Raw genomic sequence first — 26122 nt, 5'->3', positions numbered from 1 at the left:
AGAACCGCTATTTTAACTCATCCCCTTGAAGGTTAGATTATTCTCTTATCTCACAGCTCCATCTACTGTTGGTGTACTTCGTTATATTCAGTCTCCCCTGCCCACCTTCAGGTTTGTTTTTTTAAAATTCATGCACGCAGCTAAAAACTGCTTTTTCCTCTAGTGCACTCTTTCTTTCTGGTGCCTCCTTTTGTCCTCACTGGTCTTCCACAAGTCTCTTTGCCACTTTACTCTTCCCTATGAGTGAGTACTGTGAGTACCATCATGACACATCTCTAACTAACAATTTTAGATGTTAATTGAATCTATAAATTGGATGACTTAGGGTCAGAGACAAGACTGGTGCATGAGGAGACTGTGTTTCATGCATTGTGCTTAACATCTGTTGGAAAAAGCTTCTCAGCTGTGAACACATCTTACTTTTTTTCCAGACTCTTATGATGTCATGTTCCTGTTCTTTTGTATTGATAAATGTCTTGATAAAATTCAGTCTTACTTCACTCATTCCAATTTGAAATGATTTCACAGATTAGATTGCTACTTTGATATCATTGTCCCATTTGCTTCTTCTCCTGGCTTCTTGGACATTGAACACCAACTGCCCTTTTGTACTTTCAGGGCTCTTCACTGTGATTCCCTGTGGCCCTCACCTCTTCTCTGTTTCACTACATAGTAAGATACATGCCTTCACTCCTGAACAGTCCAGATCCCAGTCCTTCTTTGCTTACTTTCTGCATTCTCAACTCAAGACCTCCTGCAGCAAAAGATGCTATCATAACATCTGGCAAGCTGCATCATTATCCTTCTTCAGTTCCTCATAGAAAGTCTCTTTTCTATGTACAAATCACTGTTTCAAGACAGTGACCAGTGTTATCAGTTTAGTTATGTATGCCTCTGGCAACTTTTCCCATGAGATGATTAGGTCACAGAATATCTTTGGCTCTGTTCTGGTACAGTGTTACAGAAAATAACGTGTAGCCTATGACTGCAGTGGTGTGGAAATATAGATGATATCTTAATATGCTCTTTATAAATATTTTAGTTGCAAGAACTTGTGGGTGAAACCTGACTGTGGCAAGTAGGATGGTTAGAAATATGGGAATGGATGTGCAGAAGGATCATGGTCTTCATTCTGTAATGCATCTCTTGTTCATGCTGTACGCAACTCTGCGTTACTGAGGCTTGCACTTCTATAGGGAAATCTTACCAACTTTGTTGCTCATCTAAAGAATACATGAAACTCAAACAATTAAAATCAGCTAGCATTTATTCTGGGAAGCTATAAATGTGACAGCACTGTTCAGCTGCTCCTTTGTGATGACTATTAATCATTCAAGATGCTTTATGAATGTTAAAAAAAAAAAACAAAAAACTCCTGGCACAGTGCAGTGGAGAATGGCATACTTCATCCAGAACTTCCAGCACTACTAGCCATAACTTATTTTTCTATGCAAAGATACATAGCAAAAATTTTCCCATGAGACATGTAAGTGTTGTAACTGAATCCTGTTCCTAAGTGTTTATCTTGACACTGTGCTTTTGTGGACTGTGTGGGGGAGTGTTTTTGCCATTAGTGAGATTTAGCAGATGACAGAATATTTTATACTGAACTTCTTTTTGTTTTATTGCTTCACAGAAGGAAGAGTTTCCCAGCACATCAGCCTAATTAGACCACTGTTTTTCCATCCAGTCCAGAACTACTTTGTAAGTTGTTTGTAAACTAGAAATTGAAAAATAAGCAGAATTTGTAAAAGTGGTGCCCCCTTGTCCCCCTCCTCCCCTTCCTCCATCTCTTTCTCCCCTCTCCCTCTGTCTCTGAGTTTAAGCTTTTGGTATGTTATATCAATCTCTTAATCTGCTATAGATTTATGGGTATATGACCTGGTTTCAATACATTACCCCATAATTGCTAAACTGAAACGGATTAACAGTATGAGAGAACAAAGAAACTGTTACTTTGGGAGACAATTTCTAGGTTTTGTTTGTTTCATGGTGATGCTGGCTTACAATATTTTATATTTTTAGCCTACTGCCAATTCTTATTTCTGTGGAAATATGCAACTAACCTGATTGGGAGATGATTTTTTTCTTTTTTTCTTCTGCAAAGGAAAACACATACACTGTGTGTCATTATAGCTGGAGTAGCTTATGTAATGTGGAGAACCAAACAACTGACTGATGTTGGAAGAAAAGTCTGAGAGCTGGTAGTGTCACTGAAGACTTGTAGCCTGAACCAATAACATAAGATATCCAAGACCCAAAAAAGACAAATTTTTAAATTGAGGAGCCAGCTTGAGTGGCAGTGACTATACCATATGGGGTATGAGCTTCTGCTGCCCTATAATTAGTGAATTGGTAAATTTTGAGGCAGCTGATAGTATCATTATTTTCACAGAGAATTTTCTCAGTTTATGAAGATGTCAGGTGTCATGGCTGTGTGGGGGACCGGCTTGTGAAGAGAAACTTTATGAAATAACAGAAACACAGATGTACATTTCTGTACAGCAAAGCTGCTTAGGCAGCTAGTGGGATTTCAGATGCATTCCCAAATTGCAGCTCACCTTTTAAAAAAACAAAAACAAACAAACAAAAAACCTTTACCATAGGTTTGGCACTTGCCTAGCTTTTGTTTGATTTATAGTAAGCTCAGTAATTCTCATGACAAAATCAAGCCAAGAAAAAAACGACTAGGGAGATGTTTCATCTAGTTCTTGCTCTCTTTAAATAGGGGACATCTCTGAATTTTGAACCTTGTTGCATGAGTGTCATATAGTACTGGCAACAGATGAAGCTGCTGAGGTGCAAGGCATACAGGCTAATAAAAAGTACTGGATCGGTGACCTACATTGAGAGACTTTTTCATGCGATCTTTCATTATGTAGGTCAAAAACTATCCAAGATTACAAGACCAATGGAATCCTTTTCCTGCAGTCATAAGAGTTGACTGTAATTAGCATTACTTAATTTGTTACTACCTTGCCATGGCTATTACAGCCTGCTCAGGTTAGGATACATTGAGTATAGTGCCTAAACTTTTCACTCTAGAGAAGATGGTGCGCAGTGAATGTTTTTGAATTCCCTTAGATTTGCTGTTGGAAATGTGACTATTCCTGCAGACAATTCTCTGTGATGCACCTGAATACCTCACTCTTTAATGCATATCTGTTTGTGATGACAGCTCATTCCCATAGTCTCTAATTAATTTATTAAATATTCCTGGAGAAGTTAGGATGATGTTTACTGATAAACTGCCTAACAGTCACTGTGGCATGGCCAGTCTGTTTAAATGCTCTGGTCTGTTGGATCAGTATCACTATGGATTCTGGATTGCCAAAGCAAGTCTCATTGTGGAGCGCTGGAGAAAATTTGCATCTTTTCTTCCACCATCAATACTGTGCAGAGAGGCCCGTGCATACCCAGCAATGAGGGGGAAAAAGTAACTAATTGGTACAGTCATTACTTTGACTTGCCTTTTTCATCCATAAAAATGCTTCAACTGTGGGCCAAACAACTCAGTACTCTCTGATCTTGTTTTCCCAGCACCATATTCTCTGTGGATATACCAAGTGGTATTGCTCTACATTTTTTTCTCCTTGGCATAACATGAGTCAAGTATCACTGTTAATGCCTAAACTGAATCTGTTTGTGTTACTGTTAAAGTTTAAATCAGTGATTGAAAAAATGGATCTTCTTTCCTGGAAATATAGTTAGTGCTAGGCAGTACTCACTATTACTAATACAAGCTTCAGAAATTGTGGGTGGATGTTGTTTTCCCAAGGGGTGAAATAGATGACAATAGCATGGCAAACGACAAACAGCAACATAAGTCTCTTTTGGCATTCAAATGAGCTAAAGAGAATACATGCTGTTCAGAAATCAAGTGGATAACAGAGTACTCGGCTGTGGTAGAACAGGGTCCAGGCTCAGTTCAGAAAACGTTTGTATTGTTGCTGAGCTGCAGGGTTTGTTTGGTGCGTATGGATGCCTGTGTGCGTGTATCTTGTAAAATGAAAATGTAATGATTTAAACTTTCAAATACCAAACGTAATTAGGTTATATTTGGGCTTACTTTTAAATTAAAGTGCTTCTTGAGTAGAAATAAGTATTTATCTAAAAGTAAACAAAACAAGCTGTAGCATCTGAGTCTAATGCTAAATCTGTAACATGATTCTGTGGTCTATGAAGGTTCGTCTTAATGAACTACATTTACATTCTGTATAAAGCTTTATGGTTGTCCTTGCTGGCTTTGAATATTTTCTGTGAGTCAGAAGCCTGACTGAACCTTTCTCAGAATCAGTTTTTTTTTTTTTAACAGCAAGACTAAAAGTGTGAAAACCTGCATGTGAGATCCTCGCAATACAGCAGGTATTAGTTGATTTTATTTAGCTGCACAAGAGCACACAGTGGCTGAGATCTGTTTAGTGCACCAATTCGCCAGTAATATTGGGAAAAAGGGCTTGTATTCAATAAGCATTTTTTAAAATACCGAGTTTACAACATCTCATTCCAGCTGTTCCTTTGTCTCATCCTTCTTGCATGATTAAGTGGCATGGTGGCTTTACAATTAACAAACTCCTTGCTTTGAATATACCCTTGGTGCTTCAGTGTGAGTTGCCTAGCAATGTCTGTCTGCTGATACAGCTGGAGCTTTTGCCTAGGAAGAATATGTATGTCACCTTTCTGTCAAAGGTTACCGCGTTTGGTCCTTAATCTCCTTAATGAATGCTTTGAAGTTCAGCAGTCTTTTGTGAATTTATTTTTCTCCCTGCAATTTCTCTTTTTACAATTAATTATTCAGTGTCCAGAATGAGGCATTTTATTGTAGTCAGGATGAGTAACAAAAGGAACAAAAGCACACAATTTGTAACAAAAACTTGAGTACTCCCTGAAATTCAACATTAGTTGCTACCAAAAAAAAAAAAAAAAAAAAAAAAAAACCCACAAAAAAACATACCTTCCCTTTTTCTTTCTGTTTATCAAGTATATCATACCTTGATGTTCTCTGCTATTGGCAATGTTTTGTATTCTGTTTGCTGAGCTGGTGAAGTCTAAATGTTTCATAAAAGCCTCATGGGGAGAAGAAAACAAGCAATTTCTCCTTCATGCTGCAGGGATATTAAGGCCTCATAACTTCTTACTGTCAGAGGTGGGAGCCAGGGAAAAGGAAGGTGGGCCAGTTTTGCAGAATTAGGCAAAAGAAGAAAAATACAAGCAAACCACAAGCAGCAATTTATTGCTATAGTTTTAATCTAATTTACTGAGTCATTCATCTGGCTGGAAATTGTTTCATTCTTATGTTCCACTGTGGTTTGATGGTTTTGAAACCATCATAAAAATGAAGTGAAGCTTGGCGGAAAAGATACAGGGAGAGATGTAGGCTGCAGTCTCACTGCCCTCCCTCCTTGGGTACCTGTTGTTGGTTGAAAGGGTGGAAATTTAGTCCAAACTAGCAAATTAGATATGTTAGCATGGTTTCATGTTATTTAGAGCTTGTTTGTGTGAATGTAATGAATCGATAATACACACTTGTGGAAAAAGGGCCCACCACGGAAACCATTTAAGAAAGAGTATTGCCTGTGGCTCAAGGCCTCTGAGCACTAAACAGCAGAAGAATATTCTAAGAAAAATGTGGTTACATGATTGATCTGATCAGATCTTCTCCCTGCTAGATATCACCTCCTGGCCACCATTGGTGATAAAATCTTTATCAAGCCTTGTATGGTGGTTGTATTATTGGATGGATAATTCTTTAATAGTTAAATCCAGTGGTCCATTGATGCTTTTCTTCTTCTCCAGGCAAAAATAAAAAATGCAGAGGTGACATAGTATCCCTAGCAAGTGTAAGGTACAGCATACACCAACTTGCAGGGAACTCTCAGAGGTAGCAAAAAGTATTACTGTACAGCATTTTTTTCCTCTCCTCTCATGTTGGATAAACCAGTGTGTTTGTTGCCATCCGGTGGACTCCATCCCTGTAATCAGTAGTGAGCACAAAAATGGGAGTGTATTTGGTCCCTTGACAGTGGGGGAAAAAGCTATGAGCTGGCTGTGCACCCTGAAGATGCATGCTTGTAAAACTGGCATTGTTCAGTCCTTAGGTATTGATAAATTCACTTGTGCCCCAGCACTTCAATAATAGAAATGCTACCATGCAGGTGCCCTGTTGTTTCTTCTTTTTAGTTGGAGAAAGGGATAAGTTAGAGAGCACGTGGACACTCAGTTAATGAATAAAGATACTTGTGTGGCAACATCTTAGTCATAGAATGGTTTGGGTTGGAAGGGACCTTTAAGATGATCTAGTTCCAACTCCCTTCTGTAGGCAGGGACAGCTCCCTCTAGACCAGGTTGCTCACAGCCCCATCCTGCCTGGCCGTGAACATCTCTAGGGAGGGAGCATCCACAGCCTCTGAGCAACCTGTTCCAATCAAATGTATCCGTCTAATAACCCTATGCATTCCACTCAGGGCTTGTTTGATACTAACTGAAAGTTTAATGTGGGCAAGTGCTAGCAATGATTATACCCCACCATTCAAAGATCTGGGATCAGGGCCTCCATAATCTGTCAGATTGCTTTTATATAAAACAGCAATAATCCTATTCAGGGTGATGCTTTTAATTGCTTACAAATTGATGTGGACCTGTCTATTCAGAGAGAGTTTCTAGTATCTTATTTAGCTGCTTGGCAGGACAAGGGGAAATGGTTTTAAGTTGAGGGAGGGAAGATTTAGGTTGGATGTCAGGGAGAAATTTTTACAGAGAGAGTGGTGAGGTGCTGGAACAGGGACCCGTCCCTGGAGGTGTTCAAGGCCAGATTGGATGGAGCTCTGGGCAGCCTGGTCTAGTATTAAATGTGGAGGTTGGTGGCCCTGCATGTGGCAGGGGGTTGGAGATTGATGATCCTTGAAGTCCCTTCCAACCTTGGCCATTCTGTGATTCTGCTTGCTTATTAACAAATGAACTCATAAATTCTGAGATTTGAAACACAGATGTTAAATTAAAGGTATCAGTATGACTATTGAGTTCAGCTAGTTCTGTCTAGCACACATTTCCAGATAAAAAGTTTCTGAGATAAAAAGAAAAAAAGCAAACAAAACAAACAAAAAACCCTAAACATGCACAGACTTGATAGACTACCTTGGATGTTATTACCAAAATTACCAAACAGTGGTGTTACCTGAGCTAGTGAGCCTATTAACAACTTGACCATGAGGTATTTCTCTTTTACTGTATTGCTCTAGTATCTGAAAAACAGCAACATAAGAGAGCCCTATGACTTCATTACGTTTGAAAGTAGACAAATATACTACAAATACATTGCCTAGAACTGAAATAAACTGTGACTGGGGAAGCATTTGTAAGAGTTAAAGTTGGGAAGGTCAGATCTAAGGAATTAAGGGTGTGGTTTTCTGAAAGTGTTTAAGTACTTGCAGCTGTAAGTGGGGGGACCTCATTTTAGGAATGAATCTGTAATTCTTTGCATGCTTCTTTGAACTGATAACAGTGAATGAAACAAATAGAACCAGTTTTGGTTTATTTGTTTGTTTTCTTTTGCCAGTCTTTTTTTTTTTTCTACACCTCACAGAAGTGTTTTATGGTGATGTATATTTTGTTATCACTGGAAATTCATAAGAATGATTTATTTGCATTCAAGAAAGTAAACTTTAGTGTAGTATGACACTTGCAACTATCCAAGTCTCAAATCTCATTTTAAAGATTATTTTCTATATTTTGGTCTATAATAAGTTTGTTTATTTCGGTATAACATATACTGCCTGCACACATACAAATACATATTTTCTTCTTAGAACAATATTATGTGGCTTCTTGCCAAGAAAACAGTTTTCCTGGCTGTTTTCCTGCATGTGTCTTGGTCTGTTGATTTAACTCAGCACAAAACACAGTTGTACAGGACCTGTTTGCTAGGTAAAAAATCTGAGTAACTGCCTTGACCGTGTGCTGGGAATATTAGTCATGGAGGCTGGCTGTGTTTGTGAAGAGAAGGAGGGAAAAAAACCAACATGACCCATCTGGTTGCACTCCATTTAAATGAGGCAGATCCCTGATGATTTCCCCCCCCCCCCCCCCCGAGTAAATAATAATACTAATAAATATTTTTAGAAAGATCTCTTTGCTCTTCCCTGCCCCCTGCTTATAGCAGGGTAATGCTTTGCATATATATAATGGATTTTCAGGAGTCCGGTCTCCCAGTTTTTATCATCTTGTAACCTTCAATGCAGACTCATATTTGTCGCTTTTTATTTTGTTTGATTTTTCAGTGTGCATTGTACTTTACAAGTAACTCTGAATCTTGTAATGGCCTCAACTGGAAAAATGGTTCAACTTGTGTATGTTATGATTGTTAGGAATGAAAGCATTATTTCATAGTGGCAACGGGAATTGTAACTCTTCAACTGTGCTCAGTGGTGAAAATGTACAGCCAGAAAGTGAGATATAAGATCTTTTGTTGGACTACTTTTGAGTTCTGGGCTGACAGAGAATATTTCAGTCCATCTGTCATTCTAAGGTTTCTATGGAGATTAGCAATGTCAGAGAAGAGCAAGACCTGAGTGCAGTTTGCTTAAACAGCAAGGCTGTATGTTGCTGTAGTGGAAAAGTGTTGTCTTTTTGCATTTTTATAAACTTATGGGCAAATAAAGCACATTATGGATTGCAGTGGATTGCAATTTGGTTTTGATTTGTGTTGACTCTCAGCTGAAGTAATACTTCTACAGTGTGCTTGTTTTCCTTCAGTTCGCCTCAGTGCAGTATGTGATGATTTCAGACTCTGAGATTGTACCATCTTCTATACCATCTATTTTAGCTTTCATTGCTGTTTTCTTTTTGTACATTATTTTCTTTATTATCGTATTACCTTATTGAACTGCAGGCATTTTCTGCCTGCACTGAGTTACTTTGTCTTAAGCATGATGTTTAGGTTTCCGTGTGAGTATATTGGCAATTTAGAGGCATCAAAATTAGTAGTTACAGCTCTCAGTTCTCTGACATTTCGGAGCTGCCGTGGAAGGTAGTAGGAGTAAGAAGAGGAGAAGTGGCACAGTGACCCTTTGATCCTCTTAGAATTTAAAAACTTTTAAGATTACCTTCAGTTTTATAAAAATTAATCTCTGCTCTGGAGAGATTATCGGCAAGGAACTGTGTGTTGTAATCAGTAGCACAGCATTTTCTTATGGGGAACTAACAAAGGGCTAGGGGAGGAATTAGAAGGTCTCAAGTTATCTTGGACCTGCTGAAATTGTGTAGGCTTTTAGCCAGTTCTGAATGGGAAGCAGGCCCTGCAAGTAGTGTTGTTTCCCTGTTATAACCTATCTATTCCAGTTCCACAATAGTGGCTTTGCTGTGCATTATTTTAGGGGTTCTTGTAAAGTTAAGGTTGTAAAAAGTAAAAGTCAGCAGGCATTACTTAAATTTGACCAGTTTTATTATATTTGAGAAGAGTCTTAGAATCACAGAATGGTTTGGGTTGGAAGAGGATCTCAAAGAACATCTAGTTCCAGCTCTCTGCCATAGGCAATTACCAACCTCTAGGTGAATCACTAGATCAGGTTCCCCAGGTCCCCTGGCTTTGTATACCTCCAGAAAAAGGGTATCTGCAACTTTTCTGGGCAGCCAGTCCCTCACTACCCTCTCTGTGAAAAAATTCCCCCTGACATCTAAACTAAATCTCCTCTCCTTTAGTTTAAAACTCTTCCCTGTCTTATCACTGTTTACTCATGTAAAAACTTGATTTCCCTCCTGCTTATAATCTATCTCCTTTTCAATTCTGGGAGGCTGAGGTGAGATTTCCTTGGAGCCTTTTCTTCTCCAGACTGAACAACCAAGCTCCCTCAGACCTTCTTTGTAGGAGAGGTGCTCCAGCCCTCTGACTGACCCTCCTCTGGACCTTCTCAAGAAGCTCCATATCTTTCCTGACTTGAGAGTCAGGCCTGGATGCAGTACTCTACATGGGGCCTCACAAGGACAAAGCAGAGGTGAACAACCACCTCCTTCTCCTCAATGGCCACTTTTGTGGCAGCGCACGATAATGCTGGCCTTCCAGGCTGCAGGTGCACACTGCTGGCTCATGCTAAGCAGTCCTGATAGAAGAAAAACTAAGTCCTTCTCAACAAGGCTACTTTCAAGAAGTTCTTCTCCCAGTCTGTACACATATCTGGGTTTGCTTTGTTGAATCTCATTAGGTATATACCTTTTGGATTTGTCAGGGTTGCCAGAGAGTGGGGAAGATAGAAGTTTTAAGAGCAGATTAAGGTTTTATGCTTAAGATGGATTCAGTTATATCACTAGGCCACTTGCTGCTTTTATACAGCGTTGTCTATAACAACGTACTTGTGCATATGTGCACACATACTGAGGCATGATCAGAATAACAGTTATTATGGTAAACAGTGTTAAGTCTCTGCTTTGCCTGTTCGTCTTAGAAGACAAAATACAAAAACAGAGAACAATCTGTTCTTGAACATACACTGCACTTCAATCACCATACTTGGGTCTTATTTCTTAACTTTTGTTGTAACAAAAACATATTCTATGTAAAGAAGAAGCAGCAAATTATGTAAACTTATTTTTATGACTATACAGATTGGCAAAATATACTTATTTTTTAGAGAATTTATTTCTTGGAAAGCAAAGTGACAAGGTACCTCTGAGCTCAGATCCTTTTTATGTCTGAGTTCAGCAGAAAAGGAATTTCTTGCCTTCCTCCACCCAGGCCAGTTTCTAAATTCCTGAAATGCAAGCTTACACAGCAGGAGAATGGTCTACTCTCATACAGACCAACTGACAGCTCCTCCTGAAAGATCAAGACCTGTTAATACATTCCAAATGTTCTCTGTCCCAGTTTTTCAAATCGATTATTTTGAAAAGCTAAGTAAGCCTATCTTTATTTTGCAGGAAATGTTTGGTGCCATTAAGCAGCAATGCTGTTGAAAAGAACAAAGCTGGAACAGCTTTTGATAATGTCTGCTGAGAAACGGCTATTTGCTGTACAAGTGATATGAACCAGGACTGTTTGTTCTCACTGGGTGCTGAGCACTTGGAAATTCAGGCACTTCGCTCATGTGCCTAAAAATGAGTGAAATTCTCTTAAAGTCTTAAGTTTTGATCAACTTTGAAAATCTGACCCCAATTGTGTAGCGTGAATGTGTGCTATATGGCTGTTGGTACCGTAATGCTGCTGATACTGTAATGTATCTGGCCGTTACTGAGAGTGTTAAAGGCTGTTTATTACTTGATCTAAAAGAGGGAAAAACCTCTTCTGAGATAAAACTCTATGAAGCAGTACTGTGTTTTTGTCACAGTACTGGTCTGGTCTGGTCACAGTGGGTTTGTGAGTTTAATACTTAGATAGCAGGAGCTAGCACAATGTGGGATGTGAAGCCTGGTTGAAGCAGCTACAGACTGTAATCTTATTTCCTGTGAGAGATTAAGGTTTAATGAAATGTTCTGTAATCCATAGCAGTGTTGAAGTATGCTTGTGCATAAATGGACGGAAGAGGTGTGGAGTAGCGAAAAGTTGTGGAGACTATTTTCAAGTACATTCTTTCAGGAGAATAATTTTTCACATCTACTGAGTCATGCAGATGGTTGCATAACTGATTGACATTTTATATGCAAGTATCCTCCAATCCATCTACATTCCTCCCTTCACACGTTGCCTTTTCACTCAGTTCTGTTACTGGTATACCATGTTTGGCAGTGTTTTGGTATGCTGAATTTACGTGACCAAATACAAAGTTTATTTAATCAAATATAAATTTGTGGCCCAACAAACACAACATAGTATCTTTTTTAATCTCTTTGCTTTTCAATAGTTTGCTATGGAGAGGACTAGGCAGTTGTCTGTTTCCACCTCCTTGCCGTTGCCTGAACAACCAGTTTTTGTCCTCTCTTTACTATTTGTATGGGTGGTTTTGCCAATGGCAGAGACTTGTGTAGAGACCTCCACTGGTGGGCTGTACAGCAGTGTGAAGCACCTCAATTGTATCACTGATACTATAAAGAAAAGAAAGAGGAGGGACCTTCCTTCCCTTCAGGCCAAACTGCCTAAATCAGGTGTGAGTTTTTATTGTTCTTTTTTTTTGGTGTGTGGTGTTGATATTTTTTTGTTTTTGCTTTTTAGAAACTAATTTCCTTCCTCCGGGAAGCAACAAAGAATTTGTGTGTAGGAACCCTGCAAAACTGATATTGGAAAGACAGATGCATAAACTAGAAAGGAACATCAGACTTCAATCTGTAGCCATGTCAGTTGTTGGTTGGCAGAAGTTAGGAGGGGCTCTACGTAGGAATCAGACCTAGGATTTCTGGTGTTGGGTGTCTCCTTGGGCAGTCCTCAATACAAAGATCAAAATTTCCCTTTAGAGACATGAATGTTGTGCCCTTTGAGTCCAACATTTATATTTGAAAGCAGACAATTTTAAGTGTACACTGCAGATAGCTGCATGGCTGACTACTTGTTTATCTTCAGCATGTAGAGCTTTGCTGGCCCAGCCAACATGCAAACATTTTTCTCCCACGCTCTTCGGCCATTCTGTCCTTTTAGAACAGGACTCTGTAAGTTAATTTCTCATCTTTATTTTGTTAATTTTGCATGCCACTGTAATCAAGTTTGTTTACTACATGGCTTTTCACTTCTACGATCAATAATTTACTGAGGGCAAGGTTTTCATATTACCTGTGTCATGAAAGTTACCTGTTATTTACAGATTCTTAAGAAAGAAGAGTTACTATTTAGTAACAGCCTTGATGATACTCTGACACCTGCAGAATGAACGTTCTCTGACTCTCACAGTTTGTACTCAATAAAATGGTCAGTCATGTTAAGTCAGTTATGTCTATTTTTCCGTAGTAAATCCACTTGAATTTGACAGTTTAAGACTTTAGATGCTGTTCCTTTTATCCTCAGTTGATTTTTGAATTTGAAATTTCTGAAGATTTTGTATCAGTGAGCATGCTCCGTCCTCTATCCTCTTGGTGCTGCTGCTGAGGTTGGAAAATGATTACCTAATAGTTCTGTTGTAGCATAAGCAGGGTTGCTTGGGGTGGCACAGGGCCTGCAGCTAAACTGGCAATCGAAACAGGATCTGACATGAATCTTTGTATGCCTTGTCTGTAAGATAAGCCTCCATGTATGATATATTGTTAATGGCTCATGAATAGTCAAAGATGAGAGAGGGAGAGAAGAAATTGGAATAGTCAGAATTTGAAGGACACAAGCAACTTGTATCTGAAGAAGAGATGTAGTGTGATGATAAAGGAAAAGAAGAAATGAGATGGGTATGAGAGTTTGTCAAGACAAAGAGATTTGAATCACAGCAGTGAAAACAACTAATTCAGCTAGGTGGGAGGTCTGTGAAGAGCTGGTGGACATCTGAACATGATGACAGGCAGAGAATTGAGATAATTTGGGGAGGGTGCAAAGTGGGCAGCAAGGGTTATGTTATACACCTACAGTTTGGGAATATGAGAGGAAAGCTGCTTTTCCTACTGCTGTTTGTTAATAATTACTTGCAGTCAATTTGGAATTGTGATTTGTCATAGAAGGGTCCCAGCAGTTAAATCAGTACTTTCTTCTTACCTCTGATATGCTTGCTTGAGAGAATTGCTTCATCTGCACTGTGAAGTGTGGCTACAAATGCTGTCAGAAAAACCAGCAGAAGATTAAAAGCAAAAAAAGCTCAAAGATAATCTCCATTTAGCTCCAACTTTGCTATTTCTGTTTCAGTACTAAAAATATGAGTTCCATGCCCAAAACCTTTTCTGTTTTTTCAGCTATTCTCAGTTAAAGAAACTGGATAAAATCTGCTAACTTCATCTCACTGTACTAACATTATCTATGAACATAATGCAGATAATGACAAGCCTCAAAATCCACTAGAAATATGTAGGTTCTTTTGGTTCTTGTTTTCTTTTTTTACCTTCTGCTCCGTAATTTTTCTATGTATGTTTTTTTTAAATCCAAATGTATACTTTACAGTTTTTTAAGTCTATGGGAAAACAGTGAAGAAAGCATGAGGGCCACATGAGGGAATTCCATATTTATTTTTGGCATTTATTTCCATGAAGAGGAGGCTTCTATTGACGCAGAACATTTCTTCCTTTATTTTTTTCCAACTTGCAAATGTTGTTGAAGCATTAAAAGCTAGTTGCTTGATGTCAAGATTCCAGAACGAATGTTTGCATAGTAAAATGGATGTAATGTTTGTGTAACTTTGAAAGCAGCTTTTGGGCTGGTGTTTCATAAGAAGGTTATGAAGCTGTATGAAGTATTACTTCTGAAATGCATGTTGCATATACAGAATCAACCAGCTTATAGACAGATAATATACCACAGTTGTTGCAGTGTCAAGTACAAAACACCAGCAACAGAAAAACAAAGGTGCATGCCGTTAAAGGTGTTATCCTTTTCTATGTAAAATATTCTTCATTATAGCTAAGGACTTAGGTTTGACTTACCATGATTTTGCCTACAGGACTTGGCATGAAACTGGAGAGTTAGAGCTTTGGAAGATAATATGTTGAATATAGGAAAGGTAATAGTTGTATTTCAAATTAAAATCTTCACCTGCAGCATCTGGGAATCTGTGGAGATAGTAATGTACAACCTGTAGGAAATTACTCCAGAATGATCATTTTAAAAACAAATTGCCAGAAGAGATGCCTTGGCTTCAACTTGGTGTTCTTTTAGAATAACGAAGTAACAAACAAGCATGAAGAGGTCCTTTGGATTGTAGGGCCACTTTCTTCTCCACCTTGTAGTTAATTAGCAACGGTGGTGAAGTGTGTTTGGAAGTGCTGTCCTTTATAATGCAAAACGTCAGATAAGCAGATCTGTTCCGAGGTGTCTGCACAGTGCTTACCAAGCCCCAGCTTCACCCAGGACTTTGTACATTGAATACTGCCTAGGAGACTCTCTCTGTTTTGAGACTGGTGGAGAAGTGAGAATCCCATTTCAGCAGACCTCTGATTTGGTGTGGTGCCTGGTCCCCACACTGTAAGCTAGAAGCCTCGTAGCAGTGGCCTGTAGATGCAGGTCTGTGTACAGCACACACTGGCGATTGCTTTCCTCCAGCTCTGCCTGCAAGAGGTGGTGTGCACTGTTAGGATGTAAATCATCCTGCGTGAAAATGACGTTGTATAAGCATACAGTACTTGTTACCTAGTAATTCTGAATTACTGGGCTAGCAGTTACTGTTTCGTGTGAGTTAAGTGAAGAAGTCTGTGATATTTTCAAGGACTATCACAGCATCCATAGAGGCTGCATGTTTCTCAGTAGCACCTAGAGGAGATCTCCTGAGTTCAGCCTTGACTGCCCTGGTGCTTTTCCTGGGCACAGTCCTGAAGATAGTTGGATAAACACAAGAACAGTGTTTACTTTTCGGCAGGGTATTTTGAATGATGGTCAGTTTTGCTGCTTCTCTTGATCCAGATTTGCAGTCCACTTAAATGGGAGTCTGATTAGATTCTTTGTGAGGGAATGACACATTTACCTGTAGATGTAGCTATTTTCAGAAGTCTAGCCACCCATCCTCGTACAGCTAAAAGTGGTTTGTCCTGCTACAGACAGAAGGATGACAAGATATTTGAGCTAGCTAGCCAGTTAGGCCAGGCTCTCTTGTTTCTTAAAGATTGTGTTGCTGGAATTCTTTTAAATACTGTTCTTCACACATTCATGCAGATTAGCTAATTACCAGCCTCTGCTCAGGCTTCCACAAGTGCTGAATAGTGGAACAGAATGATTTAATTTCCCTAACATATTCTCCTGGCACTTTTGCATACAGAATATGCCGCTCTAAAGTATCCCTTGATACTAGATCCTTGGCAGTGTTCCAAAAGGAGTTCAAGTCTAAAGCCATTCAGCATAATTTTACCTTTGGTAAACCTGAATTTGACACCTTCCTTGCATCATATAGTTTTGCCATCTGCAATGTGGGCTTTCCTCTTTATCTTATGTAAGTGTTTAAATTATGAATCAGTATAGTTGGCTCTGATTATGCATCTGATATTCTCTTGGGAGAGTAATTAAACTGAGGTGATCATATGAATATCAATCTTTGTGCATTCATTATGTTTTTAAAAATAACTAGAGTTCTCTGTCACTTTAGTAAATAAGTGTGATTTTTGTGATTTTCAGCTTTGAATGGTGCTTGTTTTGAAACACATGCCACTGTCAGAGAATAGTAGTATGTGTTAATTCCCCACTGAAATTCCTTGAAGAAAGTTTGTATGCAAGTCAGATCGGCTGAGTGTAAATCATTTAAATCAGAACATTGAGATGTGTCCAGATTTAAGCTAAGTAAAAGGAATTGGGTCAAGGGATTCTGTTTCTATTCAGTAGTTGAATCCTAATCCCAGAAACGTTTTTAGTATGTATTAACTTATTAATTTTACTACAGCTTCCAAATAAATACAAATATAAAAAAGCATGCCTTTAGCCTCGGACAGGCATGAGGAGTAGTGCCAACACATTAATTATAATAGGCCTTGGTAATCAGGAGGAAGTTGTAGATCAACTAATTAAATATTGCCGGTTGTCTGTCTGCCATCTTGTTACATCGAGTGTTTCAATGACTGGTATGCAGATTTTCAAAACTAACACTTTCAAATTGAGAGTATTGATTTCATGTTTGTTATGTTCCATAGCTGAACAATAGCGGTTTCTCTCAGTGAAACAGTAAACATAAAATAAAAGTATGTGTTATTCTATGTTCAGCAGATCAGTGTATTGCATTTTTTTTAATTTTTTTTTTTCCTGAACAGAGAGAGATGGTTTGTTGTCTTTCAAAAATCATGGATTAAGGACTCATTTCAATTTATTTCAGCAGCATCAATCTCATAAACGCTAGTATAAACATTGTGAGAGGAACAAAATAAAACATAAATAGTAGCAATGTGAAATTGGTTGTAATCTGCATTGTTGACCCTTTAAAGATGTTTGTAGATCATAATATTGCAGATATGGTTGGACTTTACTAATCGTATCTTTGTTCAGATGGGAATATATATAGATCTGTCTCAAAAAGCCCACGTCTTGCCATTCTTAATTCTTTGCATCTTTTTAAGGTAGGCTGAAGCTGGATTGAAAATTGTAGGTAAATCCCATGTAAGTACTATAACTTAGGTTAGCTGTGTGATAATAAGGACTGTATGTATACTTGTTCTGACTTTTTTTCTATTTCAAGAAGTTAAAAGCAGCAGTCTGACACTAAACTAAGATTAAGTGTAATTTGCAGCTCCTGAAGAACTTTGTTCCAGTTCCTTATTCCTACAATAATTAATTTCTAATGAGGCTAAAGATAAAAAGGGAACGTATTTCAAAATAGTGTATTTATGTAGCAAAAACATCTAAAAGTTTTCTTTCAAACTTATAGTGGCTTATTCTTTCAGCAAAACATTCCTAACTGGATTGCATAAACTGAGATATGGCTTTTCAGGTTTACTTCTGTGCCTTGGCTCAGTATCTTATCTTAGCTGTCACAATGTGCATGGCTTGTCATTTCTGACAGAGCTTGTATATCTGAATTATCCTGATTATGGGTTGCACTAGAAATCAGTATTTTCAATTACAGCATCTGCTTGGGAAAAAAAAAAAAAAGTTGTTTAAAATTGTGTGAATTTCCCATAATTCTTCCCATAATTTTTAAATTGTAAGTTCTACTTGTAAGTTTTTACTTGTTTTTACTTGTAAGTTTTCAAAGAGCCTGAAAAGAACATGGTTTCTCTAGGCTTCATCAAGAACTGACGGCTCCATTACTAAAGCTAACGTGATGCCTGTGTGGGAGGGGGGTTCTTTTCTGTTCTGTTTTTTTTTTTTGTTTTTGTTTATTTGTTCATTTTATTTTTTAATGTACCCCTTCTTTCCCATTACTTCTGAATGAATGGTTATGACTGGATTGGCATGTTTCCTAATAGATTGTGATTATGAGAGCCTGGTAAGGATTTGTTGCAGTATAGCACCCTGTGCTGGGCATTTCAGAGGATGCGTGATACCAGGACAGAGAGTTGAAAGGGGAGGGGGAGAGAGAGATAGAGAGAGATAGTATTGACTAGAGTATGATAGAAGAAGACAGACTGATTGAACTGGGATTGTTTATCCTACAGACAAGGAGGTCTTCACATTCAGATCGTCAGTTGGGTTTTTAATTTTAATTTAATTATCAGTTAGAAATACTGTTACTGTATCTTTTTCCAGTGCTACATTTTGTTTTTGACTTAATCCACCTTTGAGAATGCTTTTGTGTGCTCCAGTATTGCTAAGGAACAATATCTATTGAGTAGTGCTGAGCATTTGCTAAGCAATCATTTTTGTCTCATCTTTTCTTTCTCTTATGTGTCTACAGTGTGACTTCATGAAGCACAGCACCAACAGTCCAGCAGAAAATTATAATTTATTGGAGTGTTTGTTTCGAATTTGTCATTCAAAAATGTATTTAGAAAATACCAGCCATTCTTAAGTAGATGTAGTGATTGGAAAATCATTAGCTATTATATTGCAAGTACTTGTTTTGTCCCCTTGTTTTAGTTTTCGCTTCCCTAACCCTTGCTTCAAAATTGTTTGTTTCCTTGATTATGAGATGCAAAAGTGTACTGATGCACTGGATGGCAACTCTATGCTTAATTTACTGGTGTCTGTTGCTGCCATTTGTGCAAATATAGTGCATGGTAAAGCAAGTGATGACTACTCACTCCCTACCAGAACAGACATTATCAGTATTATCTTGCCTGGGTCCCGGGACATTCTGTTAGCTGTATTGTGCTGTAGGTGTTTGACATCTTTGCAAGCTCAAACCTGTCCAGTTTTGGTATCAACCTCTATACTGCGCCCTAAGTCACAGATTGCCAGACTGACAGATATTCATTGTACTTTGGGACAGTGCCAGTGGGATTTGGAGGGCTTTCCTCCAGATGGATGCTCAGGTCTCCCATGGGAATGTTTTTGTCTTTGCCAGCCATCTGGAGATCTTGTAGGAAGATTTGATGAAGCACACCAAACAGGTAAAAACACCTCTGCTTCCATGAGCAGTGTGGAATTACATTTCTACTATGCTGTTTGCTGATGCATCTGAGTTTCTGTTTGATTTTATTATTATTGCCTTTGTGACATTATTTTTTTTTCCATAAAGAGGCAATTAAGGTATGAGGTATGAAGCTACCTGTCTTAAACTTCTCAGACAGTGAGTGTGCTGGGAGCTAACTCTATCATTAGTCATCCTTTATGTACAATTTTTTCAGTTGAGTAACTTTCAGACAACTCAGTCTCTGAAAACAATCATTGCAAAATTGATTATCTGTTAAGAATTGTCATTAAATATTCTAGAGGATTTTGCAAAGGGAAGAGAGAAGATCCATGTGCTATGGTAGATAGGGTAAGAACTAGGAAAGTCTTTAAAGTAAAGTTTATTTAAATCAGGAAGAACTTTTTCAAGATAAAGGACAGTGAAATACCTAAGTAGATTGCTTGCAGAACTTGAAGCTTTCATAGCACTGGAAATATTTACACACATCTCAGTAGATGTGACTTCATCTTTCACATCTTCCAAAAGTGAAATTTGATTGACTGTTCCTAGAGAAATGGAGTGGATGACTTTTCTGAATCTCCTTCAGTTCAGAGGCATAATCTTTTGTTTCATTCTTTGTTGACTTTTTTTTGTTGGTTTTGTTTGTTTGGGGGTGGTTTTTTTTGCTTTGTTGTTGTTGTTATTTTTTGGAAAAGGTATTGTGATGAAAACTTTCATCTTAAAGACATTCAGAAGGTGTGCATTTCCTTTGTTTAATTCCTGCGGAATTAGCTGGCTTTTGTTCTGGAAAAAATTAAAATACATTCTGAAAACGTATTTAATGGAGTTAAATACATTAACAAAAATAACAGTTGAATTTATTATGCAGTAACATTCAGAGATAAACAAAAGTACTTGAAATCATATGTTTATTGATTTGTTATTAATAAGTAAATGATACATTAATACACAGGGACAGCTATATCTCTTTGGCCAAAACTCAGTTTTCTAAATCCTTAAGAAACTATGCATTTGGTGTAAAAAACTGAATGTAGTTCACTAGCACAAAAGAGTCTCTCTATCTTGAATAACTCAAGTTTATCTATACAAAAATGTAAATTTATGCATGAAAAAAAATCTTAAAGCTGTAAAGATACAGGCTATTTGAATATGGTTGGAATTGCATCAGAAGTTAAAATTTCCTGATTATTTTGGATCTTTTAGTCACTAACTGTAGAATTTGGAGAAGCTTTATTCATTTTATTGAGAGAAGTAATTTGAAAGAAAGGTACCCAAAAGCTGAGATCTTCATCTAGTGATGGAAGCTGTACTAATCAGCTACTCAAAGCATATAGAGAACAGAAAAGGTTTATGCTGATAAAAATAGTGTGAAAATACAGCTAGTGTTTATTCGTCATAATTATAGCTCACCACTTGCAGCTGTGACACTTGCTTTGATATGCCTTTCTACTAGTCATATTAACTTTAATCTGTCCTTTCACATCTGCCCAATGTGTCTGTATTGTTCTGTAAATAGGAAATGGAGACTTGCTACTTTTACTGAAGTCCTTTTTCCAAGTTATGACTATTCTGATAAATCACTCAGAGTATCTAACGAAGGTGCTTTAATATAGAAGGAATTGCAAAGCTGAGAGAAGTTTATCTTAAAAATTGATTCTTCTACAACATTTAGATCTTGAACATTTTGGAATATATCTCAGGAAATTGGTTTGGGATCCAAACACGTTCAAAGCATAGAGTAAGAATGAATGAGAAACCTGGAAATGAACATGAAAGTGTGGCTGATCCAATGTAATTACTTTATGAATTTTACTTTTGCATGACTGTTAGGAATGACAATTTTGCTAACTGTGATTGAAGACTACCAAAACAAAGTAGAAGCATGGTGCTTATTTCAAACTTGTATGGTAATGGAAGTCTGCTAGACATTTCTGGAGGCATAGTTCTCAAAACTGATTGGGATGAATCCTATGATGACAAGAATCAAAGATGTATGCTTTATAGCTGGAACAATTGTCCAGGCTGTCTTTAAAGAAATTTATGTTTATTGTGGCAGTGTGATATTCAGAAAATTAGCCCTAAATAAGCTGGTAAAAAATCACAGGAAAATTATTAGCAAGCATTTGTGTTTATTAAAGGAGTGGGCTGGGACATCCGGGTGAAATTCTGACCCCAGGAAGAAGACACATAGTAGAGAAATATATTCAGTACACTCGGGAATCAGGCCTTCAGGGACTGAAGCATTCTTTCAAATGGTACCAGATTTGCAAGTGTGTTTAATGTGTAGTAGCACAGGTGGTGCTTTGCTGAAGTTTACAGAAGGGTGTGAGTTATATGAGTCTCAGAGGCATTTCTGATCATTTTACTGAACAACTTGTTGAATATTCCTGTATATTACGTAACTGTATGGATGTAAATGAGCAAATTTGTCCCACCTCTTTGTTTAGGTGTGGGTACTTAACTTGTAAGCACATCTGCAGTAGTAGCAATGTCAGATCAGGTATTCTGGTAAAATTAGACCATCTGTATATATAATTAATACCATTCTGCATCCAGTGGATGATAAATAGATCATATCTGTCTTCTGCCATTCATAGACGTTTTCCTGTCTGTGAAAGGTGTCTGTTTTCCTTGGAATCTTTCCGACCATCTGATGAGTACTGCAGTAAATTGTCAAATTTATTACTGTACCAGAAAATGAACTATAAATCTTGAAAACATTTAAACGGTGTTTTTTTCTCCCTCTTTCACCTCATCTTCCTTTCCTTTTCCGTCTCACTCAGAAAGGAAAAATTCAATGTATGCATGATATGCTGAGATTATACAATAAAAATATGAAAAATCATTTTTCAATTTAAGACGATCTTTGATTCATCCTACTGCATGTAAACATTTTAATTTTAAGGAAATAATTAAGCATATGTCAGCATATAAACAAATATAAACAAATAAGATGAGCAAACTATGAAAAAAGGTAACATTTGTTTTAAGATTTCTTGCAAAAACTCTTCAAATTCATCAGAGTTGTCAATTTTTTTCTTCAGTCTATTTTTTGTATTTTTTGTTTCTACCACTCACTGCCATTTTCTGTTCATCATAAATCTATTTCAGTTATTTTCAATGAATGAAATAGGGCTTTTAAGTATAGATTTTGTCACTATGTATTGCTGTGAAGCAGGAGAATATTATATTACACAAGAGTAGAAAATGAAACAAATTAGCTTCAATTTTTCTACCCTTTCTAGGAGGTGGTGCTAAACATGGCACTATGTAGAGAAGCAGTACCCAGTTTGTTTATAGAACACAAGAATTTGTCACAAGAACAGAAATACCCCAAGTGAAATAAAGTCGTTACATGTGATCAGCTTGATTCTTAAAACTATTATGTATTGCTGCTCACTGCTTGTTAATTAAGCTACATTTTCTAATCTTGTATGTTTTTTTTTCTTGTATAAAATATAAAGAAACGTAATGATCAATATGGAACTGATTTCTAGCTAATAAAAGGAGTAGGTAGATTGTGATGATAAAATGAACTGAATGTGTAATTGGTCCAAGACTGTAGTTATGTTGTTAATTATTTTTAATCAAGTTTGTCCTGCTGTTGTCCACAGAACGCAGAGACCTTCCTTAAGCAATATCTCTGTGAGTTCATTCCATCGGTATTTCTCCCAGATCTTCTTTTCTGTTGCTTATTATACTTGATTAATATTGATTTTAGCAATGTCTATTACCGCTATGTATTCTTTAATAGTGGTTATTTTTGTATCTTGTTAGGAAGAAAACAGACTATCAGCTGTACAGGAAAACACTCCATATGGATTGGGTTTAGATCAACTTAAATTCCAGGATTTTGTACATTTTGAGGTAACATTCTAGTGTATTCCTATTAAACAAGCTGGACAGTACAATTTAGTAAGTCTTGATAGTAAGGCATACATTTCTTTTCATTATGCAGGTGGGACTGCTCTGTGAAGGAAATAATGTTAAACCAGATCATCTTGTTCTTCATCAAGTCATATGTCCATTTGCTTTTCAATCCCTGTGCCTTTAACAGCCCTGTTTTCTACTGTAAATAACTTTTCACTACATTAAAAGTGTACAAAAACCATTCTGAGTGGAAGAGAATTAAGAGCAGTGCAATTTATCACAACCAAACTGTATGATATTGGCTAATCTTTACCTAGAGATTTCCTGGGTTAGTGAATTTAGATCCAGCATCAATCTGCCCTTCTGACTAGATCTCTCTCTGTGTTTAAACCAACAAGCTGTCTTCTGTAAGATCCATTCTGCACTGCTCCTAAATGCTTGGCAAGCAACTTCTCTTCCTCTGCCTCCATCAGAAAATGACTGAAATACAGTTCTAATGATGCTTCAGATGGCTCATATCACTCTGATGCGTGCAAAACGCCTCAGAGTTCATTATACTGATGAGAAATGCCTGTTGCTACTGTAGCTTCTAACTCTTTATGCAGCCAGAGCTGCAAGAAACCCTGCAAACTGCTTGGGAATAACTGGGAAAAAAAAAAAAAAACAAGAACTAAAATTTGGTTTTACATTCATTTATTTTTATTTCATCTTAATGATATTTCAGAGTTAATCAAGTCAGATTTCTTACGTTTTTGTGGAAGATAGATGCAGAGATTCTTAATATTTTGGAGTGTTTGGGATTTATTTATTTATTTATTTATTTATTTATTTATTTATTTATTTATTTATTTATTTTGAGGGCTTTGGAAAATACAGGAAACATGAAAGTTGTGATGGAACTCAGTGTCTCACAGGGTGCTATTGGCTGGTCTTCTGCCAGCAGAGGAATCCTAACTTGCAGCCTTTGTACTTCACAAGTGTTCCAGACTATCCTGCTTCTTTATAACATTGTTTATAATCACAGCCTGCTATCTGAGTTGTTTCATCTTCATGCATTGACTATTAGCATTTATACTTGTTTATATTTCTTACATAATAAGAAAAAAACAGGTTTGATATGCCATTCAGAATGTTCTTGAAGATCTGTCACCTGTGTCTAGCAGGTAGATTTATGTATTGGAACAAGTTTGTATAGGAGCTGAGTGCACCATTCCTTTTCAGTGCATACTTTCTCACAGCTGACTTTCCTTCAGTTTCCTGACTTTGCTTTCAGTCTCAAACTCATCCTTCAACAGTACTTTTATTGAAGGGAGCTTGCAATTTTAAAGGCTGCAGCACAAACCTGGAGTTTGGATTTCACTCAAGCTTTGCTGAAGTAATCTTATTTTGTAGCGCACCAACCAGGAAAGGCTAATTGTTAGAAGGCAAAAACCTATTAGACACCTGAATTTTCACTGTCTTGATGTGTTACGTAGGAGCATGTACTATTTCTATATCGTGAAAATGAATATTATGACAATACTACTAGTTTGGAGTAATTTGTAGAGGATTCAGTTACTGCAAATGGTTATTTCAACGAAGACAAGTGTTAATGAAGAGACTGTGAGAATGCTGCTGCAGTCTAAAATCACCTCAGCTTCAAAGTGAAGCTGTGATGTTTTCAGTCTTTCTGCCAGCTTGTTTTGAAAGCAGACGTGCTGCAAAACATCATTCATACTACAGTGATAAAACAGAAGGTATTTTTGCCCTACATACTGTAAAGGGTAGAAAACTCCAACATCCCTGAGCAAGCTCTAAATGAACCAAAAGCAGCCTTACTGTAGCAGCATGGAGCTCTGTAGACTGAGAAGCAGGCTAAATTAATCTGCATAGTGAGGTGGCTTCTAGCATCCCAGAAGGCTCAGAGCTGACTTGCATATTACAAATTATGTTGCACAGTATAAATGAACCCACTGAATGCTGGGATAAAACACATATGTGCCATTGAAGTCTGAGCTGCTTTGTCTCTGTTACTAACTTCTGTATCCGAAATAGCTGAACATTGAACAGTGTTGCCACTGAAGGAGCACCTAGTTCCAGCTGGAAACATGAATTCATTCACCCCAGAATATTTCTGTGTTGTCAGAACCCTGGGTTGAGACATAGCACTCTCAAGAGTCCTCTGTACTTTTTATACAGGAATAAATAGGGATGTTTCTCGTAATAGCAATGTGCAAATAAGTAAATACTTATAACGAGTTAAATTATTTAACATTTACTTAAATTTGAAGGATTTAGCATATGCATATGTTTTTCAAGTACAGTTTATAAACATTAAGTAAACAGATTTTATTACTTATATGTAAAGCAATGCTCTTGATGTGTTTTAACTTCAGCCACAGATACTGCTACAGAGTTGGTGGGTGGCTTTTCCCTGCAGTTTGGTATTGCTGAGTGGATGTTGTGCTCCTCAGTTCTGTTTGTGGTACATGCAGTCGTAAGGGTACAGGCAGTATATCTGAAGTTCTTATTTGTCATTGTGCCTTTTGGCACATGATAAGCTCTGTATCTTGTAGCAGTTTTATCCTGGTATCTGTTTCATCATTGTGATCCAAAACAAAGCCACTCACTCTAAGAAAGGTAGATTTGGGCAGAAGTAATATTATCTTGTGCCTACCAGAATTCAATCTAAACAGGAAAGGAAGTCAGTTTTACTTAATTTTATCGGTGTGCTGTCAATTACAGAAGCTTGAAAAGAACAGCCTTTTTTTCCTAAACCTGATAGTTTTGCCATGGTGATGGGTTTACATATTTGAGTAACTTCTTATCTCATGTATGAATTTGGATTTCTGGAGGAAAGTTCCATTTCACTACTTATCACATTCAGCACCAGCAAGATCTTGTATTCAACCTGACTTTTGCCATCCTGAACTTTAAAATCAGGTTCCTTTATATCTTAAAAACAAGTAAATAAATAGTTTTGTCCTTTTTTGTTCTGCTGAGCAGTTCTGCTGTATCTTCTTTATAGTCATGCAGGATTTTATTTTATTTTATTTCATTTTATTTTAAATATAGCTCTTGAAAGTGTTTCAACTTACCAGCAGGTAAGGTAGCAGTAGATGTGAACTCTGAATTTGTTTGGGGTTTTTTTGTATTACATTAAGCAAGTTGTGAAACTACATTCTAAACAGGTAAATTTCTCATTAAAGCAGAGTTAGCAGTCTGTGAAACTTACAGAAATA

At 37.3% G+C, this 26122-nt stretch overlaps 1 protein-coding gene across 12 annotated transcripts in view; it reads left to right on the top strand.

The window, feature by feature from the left end:
* PLCB4 (phospholipase C beta 4) overlaps positions 1-26122 on the top strand; it is a 201971-nt gene that overhangs the window by 68898 nt on the left and 106951 nt on the right. For 6 of the 12 annotated variants that reach the window (XM_090134834.1, XM_090134829.1, XM_090134835.1 and 3 more), the window contains one exon: positions 1637-1704. The gene's annotated coding sequence lies outside the window, so the exon portion shown is untranslated. Of the gene's footprint in view, positions 1-1636; positions 1705-18887; positions 19009-22808; positions 22899-26122 lie in introns of all 12 variants that reach the window. The other 6 variants (XM_090134833.1, XM_090134828.1, XM_090134826.1 and 3 more) reach the window with 2 other exon arrangements.

The sequence above is a fragment of the Phasianus colchicus genome, chromosome 2, assembly GCF_987193195.1.
Source record: "Phasianus colchicus chromosome 2, bPhaCol1.hap1.1, whole genome shotgun sequence".
Lineage (NCBI taxonomy): Eukaryota > Metazoa > Chordata > Aves > Galliformes > Phasianidae > Phasianus > Phasianus colchicus.
Note: the sequence above shows the minus strand (reverse complement) of the source record. Positions and strands in the feature narration are given on the sequence as shown.